The 15,151-nt window shown below is 39.9% G+C and overlaps 1 protein-coding gene across 6 annotated transcripts in view; it reads left to right on the forward strand.

The window, feature by feature from the left end:
• The window catches only part of HECW2 (HECT, C2 and WW domain containing E3 ubiquitin protein ligase 2), a 349,247-nt gene that overhangs the window by 133,654 nt on the left and 200,442 nt on the right, over positions 1 to 15,151 (forward strand). The window lies entirely within an intron of this gene.

A 15,151-nucleotide genomic window follows, 5' to 3' on the forward strand; every position in this document is an offset into this window, starting at 1 on the left:
ACTTAGGAATAGGTTGCTATTTGTTTTAATAGAAATGTCCCAGCTTGTTTAGCTAATTTGCACTTGTTATGCATAGGTGAGCGAATGATGAATGGCACATGCCAGAAAATACAAAATTTGCTTTATTGAAAGCAAAAATCCAAACCCTACCAACCAGGCTTAAAGAAAATCTAAATTAAACCTGATAATAAAAATCTAACATTCCCCATATTTGGGGAAGTTTTTCACTCAGTGAAGGGAATTCCTTTCAAGATTTAACATCAAGTATTTTAATAGAAAGACAAGTTTGTTTTCACTGTAAATTATAAACCAAGCATCTTTGTTGTTTGTTTTTTTTGGAGTGAACTGGGGGGGGGGAAGACCTATTTGTTTATGGCAGTGCTTCTCATTCAGGGACAATTTTACCCTCTACAGGACATTTGGTAATGTCTGGAGACATTTTTGGTTGACACAGTGGGGTAGGGAATGGGAGACCAGGGATGCCGCTGAACATCCCGCAATGCACAGGACTGCCTCCCACAGCCATCTGTTAGCACCACTCTTGACAAACTCTGATTTAAGGCAGAGTAACATCCTTGCTGACAGTTTATCAAAATGTTCAACCCACTAAAATTTATGTTTCACAGCAACAAAGAATTTTATGTTGACTAAATTTGATTGGTATTTACTAATGTAACTCTATTAATCATGCTGGATAACAAGAAATCTAAAATGGCAAAAAAAATTTCAAGAATTTTTATTTTTCTGTTTCCTCTTATGACAATTTTTACCCAGGTGTGTTTAAATATATATTCAAGATGGGGAAGGTAGGATTTAAAAATTGTATTTTTATTTCTGATATCTGTTATATTCACAAAAAAGTCTTACAATTTTGATGGGACTTTGGAAGTGATTCTTTTGGTTTTATGTAACTTCAACTTTTTAGATTTCATCAAACTATTTTCTTTTCATTTTAATATGATATTTTTTATATTTACCTATCTTCAAGTTTACTAACTTTTAATATTTTCATCTTCATTCTGTTGTCAGTCCCATCCAATGGATTTTAAAATTTCAGTTATTTGACTTTACATTTGTAGAATTTTCATTTTTTTCTCTTTTTGTATATTTTATTTTTCTCATGAGGTTCCCTGTATGTTAACTCATTCAGACCATATTTTCATTCATTTATTTAAATTGAATCGAATGTATCTGCTTTAAGTCCTCTGCAAAATCTAGTATCTGGGCAGTTTTTATTATCTGTTTATCTGTTGACCATGGATCCCATTTTCCCGTTTCTTTACATATCCAGCAGTTCTTGATTTTACACTGGCTCTTGAGAATTCTAAGTTGTAGAAATCGCGAGTTCTGTAGAACAATTTTTATTTTAATGTTAATTTTTATCCTAGTAGGCAGATTTATTTTTTGACCTTGCTAGGTATAATTTTCCCCTTTGTGAGGATGGATCCGAGGAAAGCCCGAAGTGGTTCCCCAGCACTTCTAACTTGATGGGATTCAGCCTCCAAGTTTGGTCTCCCCTATGGATTTTGTTAGGGCTTGGTTTAGGGCTTTGTTAGGCTAGATCTCTATGGTAAGCCTTGTTGGCCTTTGTACTTTCTAAGTAGTGGCATTTCTGATGGCTGAGCGGATGCCTGGAATGTCGACCACGTGTCTTTTCTCTGGCTGGGTCATAACTCCAGGGTTCTCTAGCACTGCTGGACCTCTGGGAACTTCGGTGCACTCTCAGCCCCGTTAACAGCTACTCTCTACAAAGCCCTGGTAGTGTTTCTCTGCACATGTGCAGTCCAGACATTAGCCTAAGGCTTGTGGGTATCCCGATGCACTTCTGACCTTCACCCCTCCATAGCTCTTTCCTTCCCCATGCCCTGCCTGTTGATCCATACTCTGATCTCTGCATCCTCAGCTTGTCAGAACTTCTGTGGACTCAGGAAGTTGTCCCCTGGCTGAGATCTGGGTGGTCATAGAGTCACCTCATCAGTTTCTCTTCCCTCTGGGGTTTTCGTCTTAAGCCGCCTATCGTGCAATGCCTGAAAACCACTGCCTCCCAGTTTTACAGTTGTTTCCATCAGGAAGGCTAGTCTGGAACTAATCACTGCCCTAGGCCCTGAAGCAGAAGTTTCTTCCATGCTTTTGATTTCCCGTAGGCAGTGAGAGATTTCACTTAATTTTCCCATCTCACCATTTCCAGGGAACTCTGAATGAATAATAAATGGTGGCTTAAGTTCCATGGGTTTGTTAGTTCTTCTTAGTGTATTTTCTAATAGTTTTAGATCCCTGGCAGGGCAGAGAGAACTGGAGCCCTCAGACCTCTCAAGGGACTGGGATGAACACAGAGACTAGCATCTGCAGGTGAAAATACCATGTACTTGGGGTTCTAGGGCATGTGGTTGGTTCCAACAGTTCTTCTGCAGCAAAGGAGTCTGAAAGGCACAGGTCCCAGCATCTAAGACATTAAGTCTGGCTCATCTCTATAGTTGAAGGGCCACAGCTATGTTTCAGAGGAAGCCTGGCTGATCTGGGACCTCAGAATGAGTGAACAGAGACCTGGCTTTAGGCAGAGATAGCCAGTGCTCCTGGGGCTAAGATGGGCTATTCTGACCTCTAGGCTGGAGGCAGCCTCACTTCTGTGGGAACTTTGCCCTCCCATGTAGAGAGGGGTAGGTGGCAGCTTTGTGGGTTTTCACGGAGAGCTGTTTCCTGATCCTTCTTCCTTACAGGGTCAGGGCTCAGCAGCAAGCCATTCATCTCAGGGCACGTAGGCCCTCCCCAGAGTCAGGAAAGTTCTAAACTTACATGGTAATCCAACAAGTGAGTAGTCTAGGAGTGGGCTGTGAGCCAGCTCTGGCCGGTGAGATGTAAGGGAAAGACTTTGGGGGAACTTCCTTTTCCAGTGAAAAGCCAGAGTCTCCTGTAGAGTCATTAAACTTCCTTTTCTCTTGTACCTGGGGCTGTGGTGACAAGATGTGATATCTTGAACTGTTGCATCCACGGAGCAACCATAAGATATCAATCGAGATTAAAAGCTGTGAATGACAGCAGAAAGTCAGAATGAGCTTGGACTGGCACTCCAAAGTTCTTGCCATATGTGGAAAAAATCTTCCCCTCTTTGCTTAAGTCCTCCCTGTGAAGCTCTCTTGTATCTGCAGTTAATCCTAACGGAGCTGCTAGGTGGTAGAAAGATGCTGAAGGGAAGAGGAGGGACACGAACTGCTTGTGAAGGCAGGACAGAGCTTGTGGGCTACTCCAGTAGTTACTACTTCAGGGATGTGCCCGGGGCTGCTTTAACAGAGTTAAAAACCACTAGGTCATTGTTTTTATTTGTGTTTTTTAAAGTAACAAAAATCTGATATAAAAATTTTGAAAATAGTAACTCCAAGCCATGTGGAAATTTTCAAAAGTTTAGTAGGACCAATCATGTGACAGGAAGCATCTATGGAATGAGTAAGGAAGTAACGCGAATATATACCAAACTCTTCCCGGGCACTATTACATGAAGGTGGTGAGGTGATACATTCGGAGAAACCTGAAAGAAAAGAGGAAATGCAAGGCCAGGTTGGAGAAAAGAATTTCGGGGTACAAATTATGTCACCAATTTAAGGCTGTTGTGGCTAAATAGAAATAAGTTCTCTCCCGGGCTCTGTGACACAGGTGCGCTGAGAATCCAGGTTTCCCAACAGTAGTACACGTGTCAGGTGCGGCCTCAAACTCCTGTCCCTCCTGGTAGGGAGTAGCTGCCCTCCTTCAGTTGAGTCCTGAGAAGCCAGGCTGTTTCCTAGCAACGCCTAGTTTTATTTGTGGAACAGAGAGATGGTCTCTATAGAAATAAATCCCAAAGGAAAAGGATTTGGGTGGAACGTCTGGCCAGTGAGGTGTGGCTTATTGGCACACTCTGCACTTTGATTGTGTTTCTCTTGGCTTACATTTTCTTAACCTCAAGAAGTGTGAGTTTTGCTTGTGTTTGGCTAATTGTTAATAAGGTTTTGCATTGTACAAGTCAGTCCAGCTGACTTTTAGCTAATCTGGAGAGAAAATATATACTCCTGGATCAGAAAAATAAATTGTTCTCCAGGCATTTTAAGCAGTATATACATCCTATTGGGAATACAAAGGAAAACAAATTGAAAATATCAAAGTGCCATTTGGGGTAAATTTGGGGGTGAACATAATTCTTAAAACAGGTGCTAATTATATTTTCTCCCTCCAGAAAGTCTCAGATACACCCTGAGATTTCCAGAGATGATTGTAATGTAGCTATAGCTCTGAATCTCCAAATTACAGCAATTAATGCCTTGCAAATGGTTTTCAAAAATTATAAATTTATAACTTATTGTTGGTCTCCGTAATGAGAAGTGACCCCTGACAAGAGTAATACCGCTACTCACTGCTTCCTTCTAAGCTGTCTAAATAAAAGGAGCCAAATGCTTAAATGTGCAAAAGCACTTAGGGTACGCAACACAAACAGCTTTCCACGAGAAACCAAGTGATCACTGTTTAAAGAGGAGGCAGAGCATATTCTATTTGTTTCAGGCTCGCTGTCTAATTCCCCTTAACCTTTGGTCTTGTGCTTTGCTTTCTGGCTATTCAAAAGAAAAACACTTCAAAAGGCTTACTCTGCCATTTCTCATTTTCAGGCAATTTCAAGTACCTGAACAGAGCTAGGAAAATGCACATTATGAAAACTAGACATCTATACTGTTCTGTACACCAGCACTACTCAAAGTGCTGGCCTACAGTTGATCTATGACTAGATAAGAAGCTTCCTCTAAGATGTAAATCAATGTCCTGCATCCTTCATTGAGAAACTCTTGCTATTAAAAAATTAAATTAGATAATGGGCTTATTGATGCAGCTGTTTTGTGTTCTGGCTCAAGCTTATCTTGCCATAGACCAGTAATAAATAGTTTGCCAGCATTTCTCTGGACCGCCCTTTGAGTATACCTCTCAGTGTCTGCGTGTTGATTATATCTTCAAAGATGAACGAATGGCAGAACAACCATACTTACCTCTATCTTAAAAAATACTATGGCGCATGTAGTATGATGTTTTTCATATTTCTTTGCATTTGGATGGTAAAATAGAAGGAGGATCACAATAGTTCACCAAGGCATTGAGATTATGTATTTCAGAGCTTTAAGATCCCAAAGTTTAAATTGATGTTTTACAGATAAAGAATTAAGGTCCAGCGTGGTGATGCTGTACAGCCAGTGGGAGGCAGCCAAGGCTGGGCCTAAAGTGTCTCGTGTCTTAGTCTTCATTTCTCCCCCTTGTGTTAAAAAATAGAGTCCAGTGTTTTCCAACCTTCAGTTATTTACTCAACACCTTCTTGATTTTTACAGTATGGGATCATCACCTGTACTATTAATATTTTTCTTTAAACCATCTGATAGAAAGAAGAAAGAAAGAAAAGAAAGAAAGAAAGAAAGGAAGAAAGAAAGAATCTAGTTATCTCCCCTGACTTTGTTTTAAGCAGTAAGGCTTGGGAAAGGTGTTCTGTGTCAATTGTAATTCTTTCTAACATACGTTAACTGTTAAAAAAATAACTTTTGTAGACAGTGCCACCAAGATTATCACCCATAGCACACTTTGAGAAATTCTAGGGTTATCGGTGGTTAAGAGCACAGGTTCTGCAATCATACTAGTAAATTCAAATACACTTACTGGCTTGAGCGAATTACGTCATCTTTTTGATGTCGATTCCACATGAAGAGCAGCAGAGCTGCCCTATGTGTGCTGCTCATGACAGAAGCCCTTTTTGAATTATTTCACCTTTTTAAATCTCAGTTTCCTCATCTGTAAAAAAAAAAAAAAGACAAAATACCAGTATCACGAGAAAGAAGATAATGTATATAAAGCTCTCGAGAAGGTGCCTAGGCTTATTGTAAAGTCCTGCTGATGGCAAACTATCATCATTATTTTGGCTACTGTAAATAATAATAAAATCATTTTCCTGGTAGCCTGAAGCTGCAGCACAAACTTATCTACTGGATGAATCCACAAGAAGGGATGTCCAGATTAAAGTGACACACCAGACCGCTTCTGCTTATAAAAATCAAAATCCAATCCTTTGAGTCAGAGTTCTAGAAATTATATAAAGCACTTCAAATTTCAATGCTAAATAATACAGTATTTTGAGTATTATGTAGGTTCTGAACCAATATGCTTTTCAAGGTGATGGGAAAGCTGCAGTTTAATCCCAAATTCAATCAAATGGAACAAAGAATTTATGTATTAAGTATTTAGTTTCCAGAATAGCTATCAAATATAGTGAAAAGTGACTATTTGTAAGCTCTTTTGGTATTTTTACATGATTACTGCCAAAGAAAAGTTGTTTCAGGTCATGTCTTTAAATTTTAGAAAATGCTTTTAGAGAATAAGGGCTTTGAACATGAAATGGTTTTTGGAACAACTTAACTCTAAATTGCTTTTTGTTACCTAGTTGTATTAGCCCCAGTCAGATTATGCTGTACAAATGAGCTAACCCTGAATCCTCCAAGACTTAGCAGAACAAAAGATTATTTCTTTCTGATACTATGTGTCCAACATGGATTGACAGGGGGATTGCTTTGTACTGTTGTTTAGAGATGCAGGCTGACCATTCTGATTTTTGCCATATTGTATTTATTAAAGGCTCACCATCGTGTCATTACACCATCTGTAACAGAAGTCCTTACTGGGCAAGTGTCAAGGGAAGAGGGTACTGGAGACTCCTACATCAGCTCTTAAATGCTTTGGCCCCAAAGTGACACATCTCACTTCTTCTCAGAGACTCCATTCAACACTAGTCCCATGATCTGCCTAACTGCCTAGATACTGGGAAATGGGGAGAAGCCGTTGGCTCTTTAGGGAGCAGTTGATGTTTCTACCATAGTAGATGCATCTTGCTAACGTGTCTGGTCCTCTGGTCTGTTTCAAAGCCTAATACATCCTTGCATGATCACTGCAAGAATAGGTGCTGGGTATTAAAAAGTGCCATACCTTCGTATACACTTTACAATCTGTTCAGGATACTGAATGAGAAGACACACCCAGAGCAGGACCAAGGACAGTACCTGTGTAATTTGTGTCACTTTTCCTTAAAAGATACTTATATAGGTACCATAATTAGTAAATGTGAAATGATTGTAAATATTTTTTGATGGAGTTAAGATAACGGCATGAGGTTTAGAAATTAGTCATTCCACAGGCGCCTGAATGGCTCATTCGGTTAAGTGTCTGACTCTTGATTTCCGCTCAGGTCATGATCTCAGGGTTGTGAGACTGAGCCCTGTGTTGGGCTTTGCACTGAGTGTGGAGCCTCTTTCTCTCTTTCCTCTCCCCACCCTACTCTCTCTCTCTCTCAAAAAAATTCTTCATTCTGATAAAACCCATTACTAACTCACAAAATAATTGCTTACTGCACATACTGTTTTTATAATATTTGTTATAATTGGCTTTTCATGCTTTTCTAAGGACTAATGGGCACATCAATAAAGAAAATACATGTATAATGCCATCTTTTTATCCTGATATCTCTCTTAAAGTCTGTTTGTCTGTTATCAGGTTGCTGTGTCAACTTTCTTTTGGTTAGTTTTTGCTCGATGTATCTTTTCCCACTGATTTCCTTTCAGCCATTCTTTGGCATGCTTCAAATATATCTGCTGTAAATCATCTATGGCTTTATGATTTTTAATCCAATCTGAGTAACCCTCTTTTAAAATTGGTGCATTTTGTGTTTTAACATTTGCTGTTATATTTTTATATATTTGGATTTATTTCCATATCCTATCTTGTTTTCTATATTCTATGCTTTTTTGTAGGTTTTTTTTGATGTGCTTTTGTGCCTTCCATTGAAATGATGAGTTTTCTTTACTCCCTACCGTCTATTCAGTCTATTTGTTTGAAAGTTAAATTTCCTAAGTCTAGTCTGTTAGCAATTATCCTTAAAATATTTGTCATGCGTACTTGAGTTAAAGGTTAAAATGAATCAGTATCTTTAAATACCTCTCAAACTGTACAAAGATCTTAGAACATATTTATTACAGTAACTTCCTTCTCCATCTTTCTCTTTTACTGTTGACAACATTTAATTCCATCCTGTTTTAAACCCCTTTTCCTATATTAGTCATTATTGTTATTGTTGTGGGTTTTTTATAGACAGGGATTATTCCAGTTTTGTATTCTGCATAAAAGCCATGAGAAAACTTAGTGGCTTAAAACAACAATGTATTGAATAAGTAAACAATAAGAGTAAAAGAAGAGACTTATCTGAATCAGCAGCACTAGAGTACATGAGGTTTGATTTTCCTACAAAACACACATGCACACACAACAAAAGTTGCATTCTAAAATAAATGGAAACAAGCAGTAGAAGTTTAAAACTCAACTTCAAATTCTTATTGATGTACCAACTCAAAGAATATTCTTTTTTTTTTCTTGGTATTGTAGATAATGATGAGAGGTATCAGGTGTACCTGAAATCTTCTCTTCATTTTCTCCAGCATGTTTTCCCCGTTGTGGGCTCTCATGTGTTCTCTCTTTCATTTTGCACCATATATTTTTATCTTTATTTTAAACCAGTCTTATGCTGGCAGTCTTTGAGTTACAGCTGAGCTGTGATAACTATCAAGGTCGTTATATTAATTTCTGACAGTGTTTTCCCACAGTCAGGCTGACACTGTTGTTGAGTTTTTGAGTAAATAACTTCACAATTGTGTATACTTCATATGGACATCAGAGGAACTATAGAGAGCATCTCAGGTTTTCAGTTTGATTTAAGTGATAGGGACCAGAGTGTCATAACTTGGATTCAGTGGTGACATTAAGGAATTCTTCCTCTAAGTCCTATTTTGTGTTTTTTCTTTTAATTTAAATTATGAATTGCGGAACTCCCAATGTATGCATACTCATTGAGGAAGCCTGATGTTTCTTTTCCTACATAAAAATTTATGAAGCAACAAATGATCACATTTTCTCAATTTACTGTAGTTCATAAAATCATTAGAAGACCCACACTAATGCCTTAATTACATACAGAGCTTGAACTGGGTAGAGTCCAGTGGCTCCATTAACCTCAGCATTGGGTAGTAGAGTGGCAAAAAGGATGGTTTTGGAGAGGGGGTATGGGATGGATCTGGATTCAAATTCTGGCTCAACCTCCCGTGAAAAAATGGGAATAATATCAACCTCATAAATTTGCAGGGAAGATGAAACAAGATGACATTTGTGAAGTGTATGCAGGGTGGTTTTTTCATAGGTGGTAACCACAACACCACCGAAACATTGGTTGAGAGCCTGCTGTTTGTCTGCCAGTAGGCAATGGGGAACAAACATGAATCAGCTTGCATTTGGGTGGGGTGTGAGATAGGTAGGAATGATGCAGTGTGTTCAGAGTATTACAGAGACCATGAGAGCATGGAGAAAGAATGGTTTACAGCCTGAGATGGGTTCAGGGACGGGTAATGTATAGAAAGAGCTTCACTAAGAAGGTGATATTTAGACTTATCATCTTATTTTTGGTATTCACATGAGAGAAAGTCATTCTAGGAGGTGAGAATTTCATATGCATATCACGTCTTTCTCATGAAGGGGTCACATCTGTTTTACTTGAAGATTGCCCCTTTTGTCTTGTTCCTTTTTCCGCCTGGCTGACTTCTATGGATCCTTTTAGATAGGATTCAGAAGTCACCCACTCCATGATGTGCCCCCTCACTGTTCCAGGCAATCAGTCTGTTTTCCTGCTTCCTTAGGAACTTTTTCATATCACTGTTTCAGTGCCAATTACAGTGTGTTGTAATTTGTCTTTTTCCATGTTTGTCCCTTTGGGTGCACTTTTAACTCCTTAACTGTGTCCTGTTCATTTTGTATCCTGAGCACCTCATCCAGCTCTCTGTGCTGCATGATTCGTATGGATTAATTAATTTCATTAAAGAGTAGGTTTCTGGCTAGGGCAATTATGACGGAATAGTGAGTACTTTCCTATTGGAGATTTATTCCATATTATATCGTTTTCTCCTAATGATTTTATTCAGAGATCAGTTTTGGTATTCATTCACTCATTTATTTCTTCAACAACATTAGGAATTTACTATATACCAGGCATCTGAAAGAATTTTTAAAATATCTGCATTTGAGATCATAGTTGAGGAACTGTCATTCCAGTTTTATTTTTCAATTATTATACAATATATTGGCCTTTTGCTTCCTCTTTCTTTACCCATGGTTCTATTTTCAATATGGAAAGCACTATGTGTTTAAATGGAAATGAATTTATTCCCTGAATTCAGTGTGGTTAGTGCTTTGTACTCTCATTCTTTTTCGTTCGTTCTTAGTCCCTTGTTTGCAAAAATAGGCGTTTGCTGCTCTACGCAATCACGGGTGTTTTTCTGAAGGTTGTGTGTCGTTTGGCATGAAGAATATCTATAGCGTTCTTGCCATTCTGAAATATATCACCTTTATATTCACAACATAACTATTACACATCTATAAACAAATGCTGTTATAAAATTTTTGATGGGTCAAAGAATGATCGATCATCTTTTTACTCTATAAAAATAAGTATGACTGTTTTGGGGACCATAATTATAGCACTAAACTATAATATTAGAAGCAAATATGTTACGGTAAGGCTAATCTAAAAAAAAAAAAAACTTGAAATTCCCAACTGAGAATTTATATTAAGTTAACTAGTAGGATTTTAAATATTTATATATCTTCTTAAAGCATCCAAATAGATTTTTTAAAGTGTGAGTCTGTGGCATATTTGGGATAGGATAAGACATTCCATGCAAAAAGGAAAGCCTTAAGAATTCAGCGAACATCTGGAGGAGGTTAAATTTTTAGTGTTGGGCTGTGTGATAGTCATTTTTCCTGTTCACTTAGCTGCCAAACCCCGCCATTCCTGAGCCATTTCAAGGAGATAAACAAGGTGAACTGTGTATACACATGCCCCAGTGTAACCACTGATTTGAGCAAGGTTACGGGTCAGCATCTGTCAAGTAACTTAGAATTTGCTAGTTCATCATGTGATTCGTTTGCTTGAATGGAGGAGCACTATGAAACCAATAGAACTACTTTTAAAAAATTAATTATTATTAGTTGTAAAGTCTAACTAAAGTAATACTACTAAGATAAGCAGCAACATTATTATCTTTGTGTTTTGTGATGCTATTGATGGAACCTCCAGAATTCCTCACTTTATTTCACTCAAATATAAGGAAACGGTATGATTTATTTAAGGAAATCGAATGCTGCTTGTGAAGTACTGCATTTTTCATCATCTGGAATCATTAAATAGATGATCCATCTGTTGAAGTTTATTTTAAAACTTAGAGGCATGGAGGTTTTAGAGTTAGATAGGAAATTAATGATCATTTACTCTGCTGGCCTCATTTTACAAATGAGAAACGGAGGGCCTGGGTGGATTTAGTAATATTCCCATGGTTGCTCAGTAAAATAGTTGGAAAAAATACAGTGTTTAATAGGAATTTCCTCCACAGCGGGGTTGCTTTTTAAAGGGAGTTAGGTGCTAAAGTCAATCCCTGCAGGTGATTTTTGAGTATAGCTAAAATTACCCTCGACAAACCCCAGGAAGGCAATATGACTTAACGAGTTCAACACAGCCGGTTTTTCTTCCAGTATTGGAATAGACTCCTGTCTTAGATTGAGTGCCAAAGGAGAAGTTGGCTTGTGTTTAGGAGCTGTTTTTATATCCCCCAAACCCTATCATTTAAAACTGAATTTCCACTCAGCCTGGTGGAATCCTTGAAAGAACTGCATATTTCATCCTCCCCGTCGGGGCACACACTCAGGGTCTGGAAAGGCTCCTGTGCAATTTAGATCACCTCTTTCTCGATCTCTTCTTTTGTACCAACGGAATGTGCGTGGTTCCACCAGAATACGTTAAATGCGCATTTGCCGTGCCTCCCTCGAACATCATTTCATCTTTGAAGATTCAGTAGAGTATGATGAGTCACTTCCTTAACTGGAGGCTCGTAGAGATTTATTTTCTAAGTTGTTTTGGCTGTTTTTTTTAGCACTGTCTAAAATATTCCCCCAATACTTATTGTCCCTTTGTCTGAGCAATACTTCGGTGAAAGAGTTTCATTTTTTTAGAGCTGTCGCAGTGTTTCAGATACACGTAAATACTGTCTGTTCTGTTACTTCTGCTCTTTCCTTTCCAGTGCAGCTTGCATTCTTTGGGGTTTTAAATCCAAGGGCTGGGTGCGTACACAAACTCTGGGCATAGGGAAAGGCTGAGATGATCTAATAGGATTGTTTTTGGTACAAAAGCCCCTTTGCCTTAAAATATCAAACCTACTCATCTTTCTTTAAACAGTAACTGATAAATTAATTTTTTCCTAAAGGCAGATGTGACCAACACCTGTAAGTGTCCGTGAGCTGAAATATTCCACATATTCTTCAGATAGTCAAATATTTCAAAACTACTTCAATAACTCTCTTAAGGAAGCTAAACTGTTGTGGAATTCTTACTTATAAGAGGTGACAGTAGGACCCCTGTGCCCCTCCTGTGTTCTAAAGCTTTGCACTTGCAAGTTGCAGGAACTGGAAAATCCCACACCAGACCCTTTGTCAGTCTTTGCCGCCCTGGCCTCTGCTACTACCTACTGCACCCACTGTCTGAGGCTGCTTCCTCATTGGCTGTGACCCTGTCTCCTGGATCCCCCTGTGTTCTGGCCATTTGTTCCTTTCCTCTTTACTGAAACTCCTTTCTGATCCCCTTGTAAGTGAATTTTCTTCTTTTTAATACCTCTTTCCTTGAATGATTTCATTCACTCCCAGTTTTTAGCCAGTCTAGGCAGAAGGCTTTCTTGCTAACCAAGGGTGGTTGTACCCTCCTGGCACCCGAGAGCCGTCTGCCCATCTTCTTGTATCTCTGCGTTCAGGGCCCTCACATTGGTGGCAGCCGTGAGGAGAGCATGGACGCCACAGGAAGGGGTGAACACAGAACATCAGGGCTGTGCCTTGCCCTCAGTTTGCTAGCAGCCCACTATTTAACGCCAACCTCTGTCTGCAGCTCCCAAGACCACTTCTCTCTGAATATCCTACTTGCTCTTCAAACTCATCTTGTTCAAAACAAAGTGACTGGCATGCCAAACCAGTTCTTCATTTCCTATATTTGTTCGTGGAAATGCCATTTTTAAAAGTCTCTCAGGGGCGCCTGGGTGGCTCCGTTGGTTAAGCGACTGCCTTCGGCTCAGGTCATGATCCTGGAGTCCCGGGATCGAGTCCCGCATCAGGCTCCCTGCTCGGCGGGGAGTCTGCTTCTCCCTCTGACCCTCCCCCCTCTCATGCTCTCTCTCTCTCTCTCTCTCTCTCTCTCATTCTCTCTCTCAAATAAATAAATAAAATCTTTAAAAAAAACTTAAAAAAAAAGTCTCTCAGGGTTGAAAATCACTTGAGAGTTTGCCTCCTATCCTAGTCTCATGATTAAGTTAGCCATGTTTCCTGACACTGTCACATCTTTTGATTCTCATTTCATGTCTCCCTAAGTCATGTCCTTAGTCTGACATACTCTAGTCCAGTCCATGTTCCACATTACTGTCAAATATGTAATAAATAAAAGTTTATTTTTGTCAGGCACTAAGCTAAGTGCTTTATATATCCTATCTCATTTAATGCCTCCACATCAAGTCAAGTGTCAGGGGACCTGCCCCGACGGCTTCATGAGCGTCCTCTGCTGTGTGAGGGACACACTGGACTGGTGTCTGATCCATGCTCAATGACTCTAAAGGTGAGAAGCTGTGGCTGGCACAAAGAGTGGGCATGGCTTGTTGGCCATGGGCCACACTGCCTGAACTGCTAGGAAAAGAATGTGTGTTTCTGGTGGACGAGGGTTGGGCTCTGCCCACCACAGAGCTGGTGTGGGGTCACTGGCATGCCTGCTCCTAAGCCCTGTCCAGAGGAGCTGATGTTCCCTGGGGGTCACTCAGAGGGACAGGGCAGAAGACCTTGGCAGAAAGAGGCCAGGTGTGCTCTGAGAGTGCCATCATCTGAGGGAAAGAGGGTTGTTAGTGACCACAGCAAGGAAACTGCAGGTGAGAATCCCCAGAAATGGGGTATGTCTCCAGAACCCAGGAAATGTTCTCTGGAGAGAGAAAGTCTAAGCTCACAGAATGCCGGCACCAGATTGTGACAGTGCCAACTCAGTCATGCCTCCTAACCTTTCCTTTTTCCACCCCACTGATATCCTGAGAGAGGCAGAGACTGGTGGAAAGGAGAGAATCCAGCTGCAGCTCCCTTCCTTTCTGAAGGCTTTCTGCCTGAAGCAGGCCTTAGCTAAGACAGAGGAGAAGATTTTATTTTGACCAAAGTTTGGAGATTTAACTGTGACATAGGATTGGACATTTTCTTTGTAGAAGTGAACATTTTTGTGACTTGATGTGACCAGAAGACTTTTCCTTATCTCAAAATGACTAGAAGAGTCAAGGGGCCTGCTCTCGTCCTTTCATTCTGTGGTGAGCAAAGAGCTAGTCCCCCAGAACAGATCACAACAGGCAGCAGGGTGGAAGAATAACATTGTTTTCAGTTTTATCCTGTGAGTCCCGCTTGCTGAACGTAATACCCAGTTATAAAACTTTATTGGCAATGGCGTTAAACATTGTCTGGTGTTTGAAGTGGAGAAGACACTGTTGGGATTTGTTCGGTTTGATTGTCAGGTTGCCAATTGAGATGGTACAGGAATGGAGCCTGGGCATGGTTTTAGTCTTTGATTCAAAGGAGTCACTGAGCTGACTGCCGTGGGCAAAGTGGGGTAGAAAATGGTACTGTTGGGCAAATGTTGCCTTTCTCTGGGCTCTTGTTTCTAAGTCCAAGTCTTGCTTTGCCTTGCTTCTCAGTCAGTCTGCGTTTAACTGATCGCTGTGCTCAAGTACCCTGGAGAGAACCACTTTTGAAGAAATACGCATGTGGCATTAGGCTCTGAACTATTTATGGAAATACAAAGCCTTTCACTCAAAAGCAACGCAGAAGAGAAAATCAGGGACTGTGTTCTCAGTGCTTTTTAACGGCATTGGTGGGCTAAGCTGGGAGCAGAGGTGCAATACAGTGTGATCATCACCAACAACAGACAAGAAACTGAGGCAGATCCTGCCTCAGTCCTTGACGCAGGAGGCACAGGGTGATGGGAATAAGGCCACCTGTCCCTAAGATTGAC

Source organism: Callorhinus ursinus, unplaced genomic scaffold, assembly GCF_003265705.2.
Source record: "Callorhinus ursinus isolate GAN/ISIS: 27379988/994484 unplaced genomic scaffold, GSC_fseal_2.0 scaffold2, whole genome shotgun sequence".
Taxonomy (NCBI): Eukaryota; Metazoa; Chordata; class Mammalia; order Carnivora; family Otariidae; genus Callorhinus; species Callorhinus ursinus.